The following is a 14160-nucleotide window of genomic DNA, read 5'->3' on the forward strand; positions in this document are numbered from 1 at the left end:
CTTCTAGTGTGTGGAAAGAAACAGATCCAGGAAGGCCATTTCTTCCCGAGCTCCAATCTTACTGTATGTTTAACTGCACACCTTTAAGCAAAGTCCCTGCCATCCAACTATAGAGGCAAAGAGTTGCCAGAGAAAGCAATGCTTCTGGACTATTCAGTAATGTTCTCTGTTGGAGAAAAGGGCTTGAACATCTCCCGCGTTGTCTTTCACCTGGAGACTTTGATCCAGATGCAGTGAGACGACCGAAGACAGAAATGATTCTAAGACAGTGGAATCAAGCTGTCCCTGAAATTCCCAAATAATACCAGATGATGCATGCCACGTTGCCTCTCTTCAGTTGTAAGTAACAAAATTTCAGCCTGAAGAGGTAAACAATGGATTGTGGGGAGATGATCCGGCAAAGCAGGGTCCTGGTTTGCAAAGATTGCTGTCAGGTGCCTGACTCCCTCCATCACTCAACTTGCTTTAAGAAAAAGCAAGTGTTGACCATTGTTAGGTCTCTCTGAACTGCTGTAAGCTTTATCCCTTCTCCTTGGCAACACTGGTAGGAACAGTGTCTGACTTTCCCAGTGGAGCCAGACTCCATTTGCAAGCAGATGCTCTTTGGTCCAAATGGGGACATAACATCCTCTCCTGAACCTGTTACTTGGATGGGCAGAGCCTAGGTCATGTGCCCACTTTCCCCCTCAGCAGATTAGGCCCAGCCCTACCTGCAACAATGGTCTGAGCGTGAGAGGGGGCTGACTGAAAAAACAAACACACACAGTCAAAATCCAGAAAACGTAAACAAGCAGAAACCAACTTATGTTCATGGATAGAAGGGCTTAATCTCATAAAAATGTCAAATTTCTAAAGTGAAAATAAAAATGGAAGGCTAGCTCAATAAAAGTACCAATGAATGTTTCCTCTAGAGCTAGGCTAATTGAATCTCAAGACAATTTGAAAAATAAGCAAAACAGGAACAAGTAGGTAAATGCTAAAATGAAGAGCAATGGAAGAAACCATGCTTATATTTCCATTAATGTTTGTAATATTAGCCATTGCAGACAGTAGAGCAGAGTATTCGCCATACATATCCTTGTGCCTATGTGAAAGAATTTTATCTAAGTAGGGCCAGGGATTTAGCTCAGTGGTTTGCTGCCTGCCTTGCAAGTGCAAGGTCCCGAGTTCGATCTCCAGTACCAAAAAAAAAAAAAAAAGAACTTTATCTAAGCATATCCTTAGAGAAGGAATTAATGGGCTTAGGCTATATGCATCCACCAAATAGTTCTCTCTTTGAAAATTCTAAAGGTTTAAAGCATTAACTACAGTGTGGCTTATTATATATTTTTATCAATAAATATTTCCCAAATATAACTTATGTAATTATCAAAGCACTGGAACTGATACAACCCACCCCACAGAGCAACTGGGGAGTTGAGTTTAACTCCACAATTAATATAATGAGAGTCTAAAGGCAATAGACATTGAGATGCTGCTAATTGGACCTCCAATGTCTTTTCAGCAGGAAATCTTTTAAGTCTTGGCTGACCTTTGTCTGCTTTGATCATTTTAGTTCTTTGTGGCCCGTCATCGCCACTCTGGTTCCCTTCCCACCCTTCTCTAATTGATCAATGACTTGTTGCAATCCTTTAAGGCTTGAAAAGAGTTCTGAGACTCTTTAAAGTTTTCTTAAAATCCACATTTGACTGAGTTTTGTGTTTCAAGCTTCTAGCACAGAACTTGGCAAATAGAAGACCTTCTGTTCAACTGAAGTCTTCATCAATTATAGTTTATAGCTTTAACTATCCCTGACCTTATTTGCATAGCTGCATGCAAAGTTCCATACTGGAGCTTCCAATGCATGTTTGGAAATAGGGTTGCCAGATGGTTCCAACAAAAATACTAGGATCACTCAAGAAATTAAAAAAAAAAACTTGACCACAAACCAAAAATACGCATGTGTGCAGTGAAAAGCAGTTTGTGGCTGACATTCCATATTATATTTTATGTTCTACATTTGATCGGTTTTGATCAAATATTTATTTTTTAAGAACATGCTCTGTTTTCAAACAAGTGAATAATATATTTGAAGAAAGCAAGATTGCGGAGCCAACACTTAATGTGCTATGCTAATTGGTTTGTATATTAACTGTGACCAGTACTGATTTTGTAGAAGCCTTCCTTTAAGGTTTATTTTGGAACATTTTTCTGAGCATTATGCAAGCCAGGATAGCATTTTATAGCTTAATTTATATTTTCCACTGAATTTTAATGTTCATATATCTTTATATGTGTATTTTATCTATTATTGTCTAACAAAGCGCTCCAAACTCTTTAGGTTTATAAAACTAAGCACTCTTACCTCTCATAAGGTTTATGTGTTTTGGGGATCAGGAAGATGGCTTGGCTGGGTAAAGGACTTTCTCATGGGGCTGAGTCCGGTGTGTGCTGGACAGCAGCACAGGAAGAGTTAACTGGGGCTGGATCGCCACTGCTTGGTGGTCCTGGCAGGTTGGTCCCGCTGGGGCCTGCGCCTGGTGGGCTCTCCTTATACCTGCTTCAGGGTAGCTGCAGAGCCATGGTTCCTGTGGCGAGCAATCAGCAACTCCACAGAGAACTTCTTTTTCTTTTTTAAGCTTTTTTTGAACTTTATTTTTCTTTTTTAAAAAAATTTTATTTTATTGGCACATTTTAGGTATACAATATAATGACATTCATCATTGGGAATTTGCACCTTTACATAATCTCTCTTGATTCTTATTTTTCCCCCTTCCCCTGCCCTCCCTTCAACCCCTCCATTCCTCCCTATTTACAAAGACTTTGTTTCCATTTTTCATTTTTTCATGTTAATTCCATTCCCTTCTTTCCTTTCCCCTACCCCTCTCACTTCCCCTTCCCCTTTGCTCCTTTTCTTCCTATTTCACATAATCTATTATACCTTTTAGTCCTTATTTACACTTTCAGTTGCTCACACTAGAGAAACTATTTGGTATTTACACGTGTGTGTCCTATTTATTTCACTTAAGGGTATCGCCTCAATGTGCATCCATTTAGCTGTAAATGTCTCTAATTTCTCATTTCATGGCTGAGTAGTACTCCATTTTATAAAAAAACCCCACATGTTCTTTATCCAGTCTCCAGTTGACGGGCAATTGGGCTGCTTCCAAGTTTTAGCTATTACAATCTGTGCTGCTATGAACATGGGTGCACAAATGTCACTGTGGTATGATTCTTTTAATTCTTTGGGGAAGATACCCAGCAGGGGAATAGCAGGGTCAAATGGGACTTCCAGTCCTAGTTCTTTGAGGTATCTCCATTCTGATTTCCACAGAGGTTGCACCAGTCTACACTCCCACCAGCAGTGGACAAGGGTTCCTCTTTCCCCACACCCCTGCCAGCATTTGTTATTGCTTGATTTCTTGATAGCAGCCATTCTTTCTGGGGTGAGGTGGAATCTAAGCGTTGTTTTCATTTGCATCTCTCGAATGACAGTGATGTTGAACATTTTTTCATGTATTTATTTGCTATTTCTATTTCTTTGTCTCAGAAATGTCTGTTCATTTCAGATGCCCATTTTTGGATTGGGTCTTTAAATTTGGAAGTCTGAGTTTTTAAAGAGCTTTATAGATTCGAGATAGTAGACCTTTGTCTGAGGGACTGCTGGTGAAAATTTTTTCCCTCATTGTGGGTTGTCTCTTCATTCTGTTGGTGGTTTCTCTTGCTGTGCCAAAGCTTTTTAGTAAGAAGAGATCCCACTTGTTGTTTGTTTGTGCTAGTTCACGAGCAACTGAGGATTTGCTCATAAAATCTTTTCCTACACCAGTGTCTTCAAGAGTTTTACCTAAACTCTCTTCCAGCTGGTTTAGTGTTTCTGTTTTAATATTTAGATCTTTAATCCATTTCAATTTTAGGTTAGTGCACGGTGAGAGATTTAGGTCTAGTTGTAGTCTTTGGCAGGTTGAAACCCAATTTTTCCAGCACCATTTATTAAAGAGGCTATCTTTCCTCCAGTGAGAGGGTTGGGCTCCTTTGTCAAAGATGAGGTGGCTGAGTGTGTCTGGAGGTGTTTCTGCATCTTCTAATCTGTTCCACTGGTCCTCAGGTCTGTTTCTTTGCCAGTACCATGCTGTTTTTATCACAGTAGCTTCATAGTATAGTTTCAAGTTAGGGGTTGTAATACCCCCTGCCTTGTCTCTGTTACCTAGAATTGCTTTTGCTCTTCTGGGTCTCTTCTTGTTCCAAATGAATTTTTGGATTGTTGTCTCAAGGTCCATGAAGTATGCTGCTGGGATTTCAATTGGGATTGCACTGAATCTATATTGTACTTTTGGAAATATGGCCATTTTCACTATGTTGATCCTTCCTACCAGGGAGCAGGGGATGTCTTTCCATTTTCGTATATCCTCTTCAATCTCTCTTTTCAGAGTGCTATAGTTTTAAGAGAAGAGGTCTTTGATTTCTTTTGTTAGGTTGATTCCTAGGTATTTCAATTTTTTGGATGCTATTGTGAAAGGAATTGTTAGCCCTATTTCTCTCTCAGTGAGTTTGTTGTTCGTGTGGAGGAAAGCTATTGATTTTTGTGTGTTGACCTTGTAACCAGCTACTTGACTGAATTTGGTTATTAAGTCTAGAAGACTTTTGGTGGACTTCTTGGGGTCTTCTATATAGAATATCATGTCTTCTGCAAATAATGACAATTTGACTTCTTCTTTACCTATCTTTATTCCTTTTATTTCTTTCTCTTGTCTAATTGCTGTGGCTAATGTTTCCAAAACTATATTGAACAGGAGTGATAATAGTGGACATCCTTGTCTTGTTCCTGATTTTAGTGTGAAGGATTTTAGTTTTTGACCATTTAGTATGATATTGGCTGTTGGTTTTTCACAGATGGCTTCTATCAGTTTGAGGTAGAGACCATCTATTCCAATTTTTTGTAGGGTTTTTATCATAAATGCATGTTGGATTTTGTCAAATGCTTTTTCTGCATCTATGGAGATAATCATATGGTTTTTGTCCTTAGCTCTATTGATATAGTGTATTACATTGATTGATTTGCATATTTTGAACCATCCCTGCATCCCCGGGATAAATCCCACTTGGTCAGGGTGTATGATCTTCTTGATGATCTTCTGCATTCTGTTTGCCAGTATCTTATTAAGGATTTTTGCATCTATGTTCATTAGTAAGATTGACCTATAGTACCCTTTTTTTGGTTGGGTCTTTCTCTGCTTTGGGGATCAAGGTAATGCTTGCTTCCAGGAATGAATTTGGGAGTATTGCTTCCCTTTCAATTTCATTGAAGAGTTTAAACAGTAGTGGCAGTAGTTCCTCTCTAAATGTCTTGTAGAATTCAGGAGTGAAGCCATCAGGACCTGGGCTTTTCTTAGTAGGCAAGTTTTTAATTACATTTTCAATTTCATTGATTGATATTGGGTTGTTCAGAATTTTTAGGTCTTCTTCTTTCAACTTTGGTAATTCATACTTATGTAGGAATCTGTCTATTTCTTCTGTGTTTTCCATCTTATTGCCATATAGATTCTCAAAGTAGGTATTGATGATCCTTTGGATTTCTGCCAGGTCCACTGTAATTTCACCCTTTTCATTCCTAATTGCATGGATTTGGGCCTTTTCTTTCTTTTTTCTGATAAGGTTGGCTAAGGGTTTGTCAATTTTGTTTATTCTTTTGAAGAACCAACTCTTGGCTTCATTGATTTTTTTGTATTGTTCTCTTAGGCTCCATTGCATTGATTTCTGCTCCTTTTTAATATTTTTTAAAATTTTTATAATTTCCTCCCTTGTATGAGCTTTGGGTTTGTTCTGCTCTTCTTTTTCTGGAAGCTTGAGTTTCAGCATTAGGTTGTTTAATTGGGCTCACTCTGTTTTCCTAATATGAGTATTCACTGCTATGAATTTCCCTTGTAAGACTGCTTTCATAGATTTTGATATGTTTTATCGTCATTGTCATTTAATTGAAGGAACTGTCTGATTGATTTCTTCTTTAATTTCGTCTGTGACCCATTGGTTATTCAGAAGCGTGTTGTTCAATTTCCATGTGTTTATGAAATTTTTGAGGTTTCTTTTGCTATTCTTCTCCAATTTTATCACAATATGGTCTGATAATATACAGGGGATAAATTGAATTCCTATGCACTTACCTAAATATGTTCTATGAGTGAGTATGTGATCTATTTTGGAGAATGACCCGTGTGCAGCTGAAAAGAATGTGTATTCTGATTTTGTGGGGTGGAACATTCTGTAAGCATATGTTAAGTTCATTTGTTCAGGAGTTTGAGTTCTAGTATTTTGCTGCTTGTTTTTTGTCTAGTTGATCTATCTATTTGTGACAGTGGGGTATTGAGGTCCCCAACTACTGTTGTATTAGTGCTTATATGATTTTTCATGTCCATTAGTATTTGTTTTATATAGTTGGGTGCACTAGTGTTTGGTGCATAGATATTCATGATTGTCATCTCTTCCTCTTGGATTGTTCCATTTACAAGGATGTAGTGTCCTTCTTTGTCTCTCTTAATCAGTGTTGGTTTGAAATCCACTTCATCTGCAAAGAGGATAGCTACTCTTGCTTTTATGGGGGTTCCTGTTGCATGGAATATTGATTTCCACCCATTAACTTTCAGTCTATGAATTTCCTTTTGAATTAAGTGTGTTTCTTGTATGCAGCATATTGTTGGATCTTGCTCCTTGACCCATTCTGCCAGTCTATTTCTTTTGACTGGTGAATTGAGACCATTAACATTGGTGGTTATAACTGATACATATTGACTTATCATTGTCATGACTTTTTCTTTTTGTTGGATTCTCTCCTTTGCTTTTAATTTCTTGTCATGCCTGATGGATATATTCTGCTGGGCTTCCTGGGGCTGTGATCCTCATTGTCTTTTCCTAGGATTTTGTCTAAAATGTTGGAATGCTGGTTTGGTATTCACGAAGTTCCTAAGATGCTCTTTGTCATGAAAGTATCTTATCTCTCCATCCATTTTGAAAGATAGTTTTGCAGGGTATATCAGTCTGGGTTGGAGGCTGTTTTCCTTTAGGGCTTGAAATATGTCACTCCAAGCTCTTCTAGGCTTGAGGGTTTGCATTGAGAAGTCTGCTGTGATTCTGATAGGCTTTCCTTTGTATGTGATTTCTTTCTTTCCTCTGATTGTAGAAATTTGTTCTTCCATTGGGTTTCCAGAATCTTAACAATTATATGCCTATGTATAGATTTTTTTTGATCAAGACTAGTTGGAGTCCTATATGCCTCACTTATCTGTATGTCCAGTTCTTTTCCCCTGCTTGGGAAGTTTTCTGCCATCACTTCTGTGAACAGTTTTTTATGTCATCTGCACTCTCTCTTGTTTCTTCATTGACTCTAATCAGCCTTATGTTATTCTTCTTTGCATCGTCTAGCAGCTGCTGGATTGATTTCTTATGGTCCCTTAGAATTTTGAAGCAATTTTTCTTTTCCTGGTTGCTAATTGCAATCTTATCTTCTATATTTGAGATTCTGTTCTCACATTGGCTCATTCTGCTGTATAGCCTTTCAATGGAGTTTTTAATCTCCTGGAAATCTCTTTGCATGTTTTATGGATTCTGTTTGTTTCCTATATTGGGATTCCATCATGTTCCTCAGCTCCTTTATTTTTTTATCTGTGTCCTCTCTAGATTTATTAATCACGTCTTGCACTATGGGTACAATCTCTGTTGTTATGTGAGAAATTATTTCGATTTCATTTTCTCCAGGTCCTCTTTTGTTGCCAGTTCAGGGAGTCCAGGTGGTTGAGTATCAGAGTGCTCCATCTCATTTCTCTTTGGGGTTTCTGTAGGTGATCTGGAAGTCTGGTTCTGAGGCTTGTTTACGTGTCTTCTTATTTCCACGGGGGGTTGGGGGCTGGGGGACATGGGGGGTGCTGCTGTTGCCCACACAGCTCACCTCCTCTGTGCTGGGAGTGATGGTAGGTTGGCCCGGAGGCCTCCTACTCTGCACTGCGAGCTCTCATGGAGAACTTCTTGATGGGCTACTTACGAGTGCTTATGTGTATGACATGGGAAAAATTTAGAACTAATGCTATATGCAGTTAGAGGAATCATTTCTATATCATGATTTTCTGAAGCCAGAGTCACTGGCATTGTTTGCCAACTTTTTTTGTGTCTTATTTCAAAGCCATCTTCAAGACAATCTGATGAGATGAATACCATCATTTTTTTTTTTTAATGTATAGATCAGTAAATTGAAATAGTGTTTTTTTCCTCAGGTAATTGCTCCATGGAGCTAAAATTTGAATTTAGGCCACTGACTCTGAAGCATATACTCAGGCTACCTTCTCTCCTCTTTGGGTTTTATTTCTTTAAAAATAAAAAAACCCCTCCATTTTATTATGAGAATTCATTTTATTATTTTGAATGTTCAATGAAGCAGACTGAATAATTTTAGGACCCAAATGTACTAAAAATCCAATTCTACAATAACCTAAGGCCATTCATCTCATCTACATCTTCCTCTCCCATATTTATTTTGAAGGAAATCTCTGACATCATATAATTCAATCTATAAACATATAAGCATGACCCCCTAAAAGATAACAGAAACACAAATACAATCAGACCTAAAAAATAGCATTCATTTTTATTACCATCAAATATTGTCATTAATTTCTAATTATTTCAAAAATAATATTCCTTTTTAAAATGAATTTTATTTGAATTAAAATTTAAATAATGCCCACACACAGTGATAGATTATCATTCAGTATTTTGATCTATGTGCTCCCCTTTATATTTTTACGGTTGTTTATGAACATGTATTTCCAGGATTTGTCTATTTTAAACAAAGCTGTGCTGTATGTCCTTGTACTTATTTTTCTGGCAATTGATGTTCCATGTCTCCATCCACTTGAGTGCTTTTTTTTGCTGATTTTTAAGAATTGTTTAAGCTCTTTAAATGTTAAAGAAAGCACTTCATTTTCTGACATATGTGTTACAAATGTTTTTCTCCAATTGGTTATATTTCTTCTTTTTTTTTGTATTAAATTCTTTTATTGGTACATTGTAGGTATACAACACAATTACATTTCTCATTGGGAATTGTACTTTTATATAATGCATCTTGGTTCTTATTTTTTCCCCATTCCTAGCCCTCCCTTCACGCCCTCCACCCTTCCCTATTTACAAAGACTTTATTTCCATTTTTTCCATTTCTCATCATTTTTTCCTTTCCCTGCTTTCCTTTCCTCTGTGCCTCCCACTACCCCTACCCCTTTGGACCTATTATTCCTATTTTACATTATCAATTATTCATTCTAATCATTGGTACATTTTAGGTATGCAATATAATGACATTCATCATTGGAAATTTGCACCTTTACATAGTCTCTCTTCGTTCTTATTTTTCACCCTTGGCCAGCCCTCCCTTCAACCCCTCCATTCCTCCCTATTTACAAAGATTTTGTTCCTATTTTTCCATTTTCTCATATTAATCCCATTTCCTTCTATCCTTTCCCCTAGCCCTCCCACTTCCTTCCCCTTTGCCCCTTTTGTTCCTATTTCACATTATCTATTATACATTTAGTCCTTATTTACACTTTCAGTTTCTCACACCAGAGAAACTATTTGGTATTTACACATGTGTGTCCTATTTATTTCACTTAAGAGTATTGCTTCAATGTGCAGCCACTTAGCTATAAATGTCTCTAATGTCTCATTTTTTATGGCTGAGTAGTACTCCATTTTATAAAAAAAGCACATTTTCTTGATCCAGTCTCCAGTTGATGGGCATTTGGGCTGTTTCCAAATTTTAGCTATTACAAACTGTGCTGCTATGAACATGGGTGCACATATATCACTGTGGTATGATTCTTTTAATTCTTTGGGGAAGATCCCCAGCAGTGGAATAGCGGGGTCAAATGGGATTTCCAGTCCTAGTTCTTTGAGGTATCTCCATACTGATTTCCACAGTGTTTGCACCAGTCTACACTCCCACCAGCAGTGGAGCAGGGTTCCTCTTTCTCCACAGCCCCACCAGCATTTGTTATTGGTTGATTTCATGATAGCAGCCATTCTTTCTGGAGTGAAGTGGAATCTCAGCATTGTTTTCATTTACATCTCTCAAATGACCAGTGATGTTGAACATTTTTTCATGTATTTATTTGCTATTTCTACTTTGTCTGAGAAATGTCTGTGCATTTCAGATGCCCATTTTTGGATTGGGTCTTTAAATTTGGGAGGTCTGATCTTTTTAAGTTCTTTATAGATTCGAGATAGTAGACCTTTGTCTGAGGAAGAGCAGGTGAAGATTTTTTTCCCACATTGTGGGTTGTCTCTTCACACTGCTAGTGGTTTCTCTTGCTGTGCAGAAGCCTTTTAATAAGAAGAGATCCCATTTGTTGAATGTTTGTGCTAGTTCATGGGCAACTGAGGTTTTGTTCATAAAATCTTTTCCTACACCGATGTCTTCAAGGGTTCTACCTAACCTCTGTTCCAACTGGTTCAGAGTTTCTATTTTAATATTTAGATCTTTAATCCATTTTGATTTTAGTTTAGTGCATGGTGAGAGATACAGGTCTAGTTTTAATCTTTGGCAAGTTGAAGCCCAATTTTTCCAGCACCATTTATTGAAGAGGCTATCTTTCCTCCAGTGAGGGTGTTTGGCTCCTTTGTCAAAGATGAGATGGCTGAGTGTGTCTGGCATTGTTTCTGCATCTTCTAATCTGTTCCACTGGTCCTCAGGTCTGTTTCTTTGCCAGTACCATGCTGTTTTTATCACAGTAGCTTTGTAGTAGAGCTGCAGGTTGGGGATTGTGATACCCCCTGCCATGTCTCTGTTACCTAGAATTGCTTTTGCTATTCTGGGTCTCTTCTTGTTCCAAATGAATTTTTGGATTGTTTTCTCGAGGTCTATGAAGTATGCTGCTGGGATCTCAATTGGAATTACATTTAAGCTATATAGCAGTTTTGGAAGTATGGCCATTTTCACTATATTAATCCTTCCTACCCAGGAGCAGGGGATGTCTGTCCATTTTCTGATATCATCTTCAATCTCTCTTTTCAGAGTGCCATAGTTTTCAGAGAAGAGGTCTTTGATTTCTTTCATTAGGATGATTCCTAGGTATTTCAGTATTTGGATGCTATTGTGAAAGGAATTATTTGCCCTATTTCTCTCTCAGTGAGTCTGTCATTGGTGTAGAGGAAAGCTATTGATTTTTGTGTGTTGACCTTGTAACCAGCTACTTGACTGAATTTGGTTATTAAGTCTAGAAGACTTTTGGTGGAGTTCTTGCGGTCTTCTTTGTAGAGTATCATGTCATCTGCAAACAATGACAATTTGACTTCTTCATTACCTATCTTTATTCCTTTTATTTCTTTCTCTTGTCTAATTGCTGTGGCTAATGTTTCCAGAACTATATTGAACAAGAGTGGTGATAGTGGACATCCTTGTCTTGTTCCTGATTTTAGTGTGAAGGATTTCAGTTTTTGACCATTTAGTATGATATTGGCTGTTGGTTTTTCATAGATGGCTTCTATCAGTTTGAGGTAGAGACCATCTATTCCAATTTTTTGTAGGGTTTTTATCATAAATGCATGTTGGATTTTGTCAAATGCTTTTTCTGCATCTATGGAGATAATCATATGGTTTTTGTCCTTGGCTCTATTGATGTAGTGTATTACATTGATTGATTTTTGTATATTGAACCATCCCTGCATCCCTGGGATGAATCCCACTTGATCAAGGTGTATGATCTTCTTGATGATCTTCTGCATTTTGTTTGCCAGTATCTTATTAAAGATTTTTGCATCTATGTTCATTAGTGAGATTGGCCTATAGTTCTCTTTTTCAGTTGGGTCTTTCTCTGCTTTGGGGATCAAGGTGATGCTTGCTTCCAGGAATGAATTTGGGAGTATTGCTTCCCTTTCAATTTCATTGAAGAGTTTAAACAGTAGTGGCAGTAGTTCCTCTCTAAATATCTTGTAGAATTCAGCAGTGAAGCCATCAGGGCCTGGGCTTTTCTTAGTTGATAAGTTTTTAATTACATTTTCAATTTCATTGGTTGATATTGGGTTGTTCAGAATTTTTAGGTCTTCTTTGTTCAACTTTGGTAATTCATATGTATCTAGGAATCTGTCCATTTCTTTCTGTGTTGTCCATCTTATTGGCATATAGGTTCTGGAAGTAAGTATTGATGATCATCTGGATTTCTGCTGAGTTTGTTGTAATTTCACCCTTTTCATTCCTAATTGCATGGATTTGGGCCTTTTCTTTCTTTTTTCTGACAAGGTTGGCTAAAGGTTTGTCAATTTTGTTGATTCGTTCGAAGAACCAACTCTTGGCTTCATTGATTTTTTGTATCATTCTCTTAGTCTCCATTGCATTGATTTCTCCTCTGATCTTTATAATTTCCTCCCTTGTATGAGCTTTGGGGTTGTCCTGCTCTTCTTTTTCTAGAAGCTTGAGGTTCAACATCAGGTTGTTTAATTGGGCTCGTTCAGTTTTCCTAATATGCGTATTCACTGCTATGAATTTCCCTCATAAGACTGCTTTCATTGTCTCCCATAGATTCCGATATGTTGTATTTTCATTGTCATTTAATTGAAGGAACTGTCTGATTTCTTCTTTAATTTCCTCTGTGACCCATTGGTTATTCAGAAGTGTGTTGTTCAATTTCCACTTGTTTATGAAATTTTTTTAGTTTCTTTTGCTACAGATCTCCAATTTCATCGCACTATGGTCTGATAATATGAAGGGAATAACTTCAATTCCTTTGCACTTACTTAAATATGTTCTATGTGTGAGTATGTGGTCTCTTTTGGAGAATGACCCATGTGCAGCTGAGAAGAATGTGTATTCTGATTTTGTGGGGTGGAAGACTCTGTAAACATCTGTTAAGTTCATTTGTTCAAGAGTTCGATTGAGTTCTAGTATTTCATTACTTATTTTTAGTCTAGTTGATCTATCTATTTGTGACAGTGGGGTGTTGAGGTCCCCCACTACAATTGTATTAGTGCATATATAACTTTTCATGTCCATTAGTATTTGTTTTATATAGTTGGGTGCACTAGTGTTTGGTGCATAGATATTTATGATTGTCATCTCTTCCTCTTGGATTCTTCCCTTTACAAGGATGTAGTGTCCTTCTTCATCTCTCTTAATCAGTGTTGGTTTGAAATCTACTTGATCTGCCAAGAGGATAGCTACTCCTGCTTTTTTTCGGGTTCCTGTCGCATGCAGTATTGTTTTCCACCCTTTAACTTTCAGTCTATGAATTTCCTTTTGAATTAAGTGTGTTTCTTGTATGCAGCATATTGTTGGATTTTGCTTCTTGACCCATTCTTCTAGTCTATTTCTTTTGATTGGTGAATTGAGACCATTAATGTTGATGGTTATAACTGAAACGTATTGACTTGTTATTGCCATGACTTTTTCTTTTTGTTGGGTTCTCCCCCTTTACATTGAATTTCTTGTCATGCCAGATGGGTTCATTCTGCTTTGCTTCCTGGGGTTGTGATCCTCAATATCTGTTCCTAGGATATTGTGTAAAATTCTTTGGAGTGCTGGTTTGGTATTCACGAAGTTCCTAAGGTGCTCTTTCACATGAAAGTATCTTATTTCTCCATCCATTTTGAAAGATAGTTTTGCAGGGTACATCAATCTGGGTTGGAGGCTGTTTTCTTTTAGGGCTTGGAATATGTCACTCCAAGCTCTTCTTGCCTCGATGGTTTGTGTTGAGAAGTCTGCTGTGATTCTGATGGGCTTTCCTTTGTATGTGATTTGTTTCTTTTCTCTGACTGCTTGGAGAACTTTGTTCTTCTGTTGTGTTTCTGGAATCTTAACAATTATATGCCTATGTGTAGATTTTTTTTGATCAAGGCTAGTTGGAGTCCTATATGCCTCACTTATCTGTATGTCAAGTTCTTGTCCCCTGCTTGGGAAGTTTTCTGCCATTATTTCTGTGAACAGATTTTTTATGTCATCTGCGCTCTCTCCTGTTTCTTCATTGAGCCCAATCAGTCCTATGTTATTCTTTTTTGCATCATCTAGCAGCTGCTGGATTGATTTCTCATGTTTCCTTATAATTTTGAAGCAATTTTTCTTTTCCTGGTCATTAATTGCAATCTTATCTTCTATATCTGAAATTCTGTCCTCACACTGGCTCATTCTGCTGTGTAGACTTTCAATGGAGTTTT

This window comes from Heterocephalus glaber, unplaced genomic scaffold, assembly GCF_053883595.1.
Source record: "Heterocephalus glaber isolate CG9 unplaced genomic scaffold, H.glaber_assembly_v1.0 deba00001778, whole genome shotgun sequence".
NCBI classification, from domain to species: Eukaryota; Metazoa; Chordata; class Mammalia; order Rodentia; family Bathyergidae; genus Heterocephalus; species Heterocephalus glaber.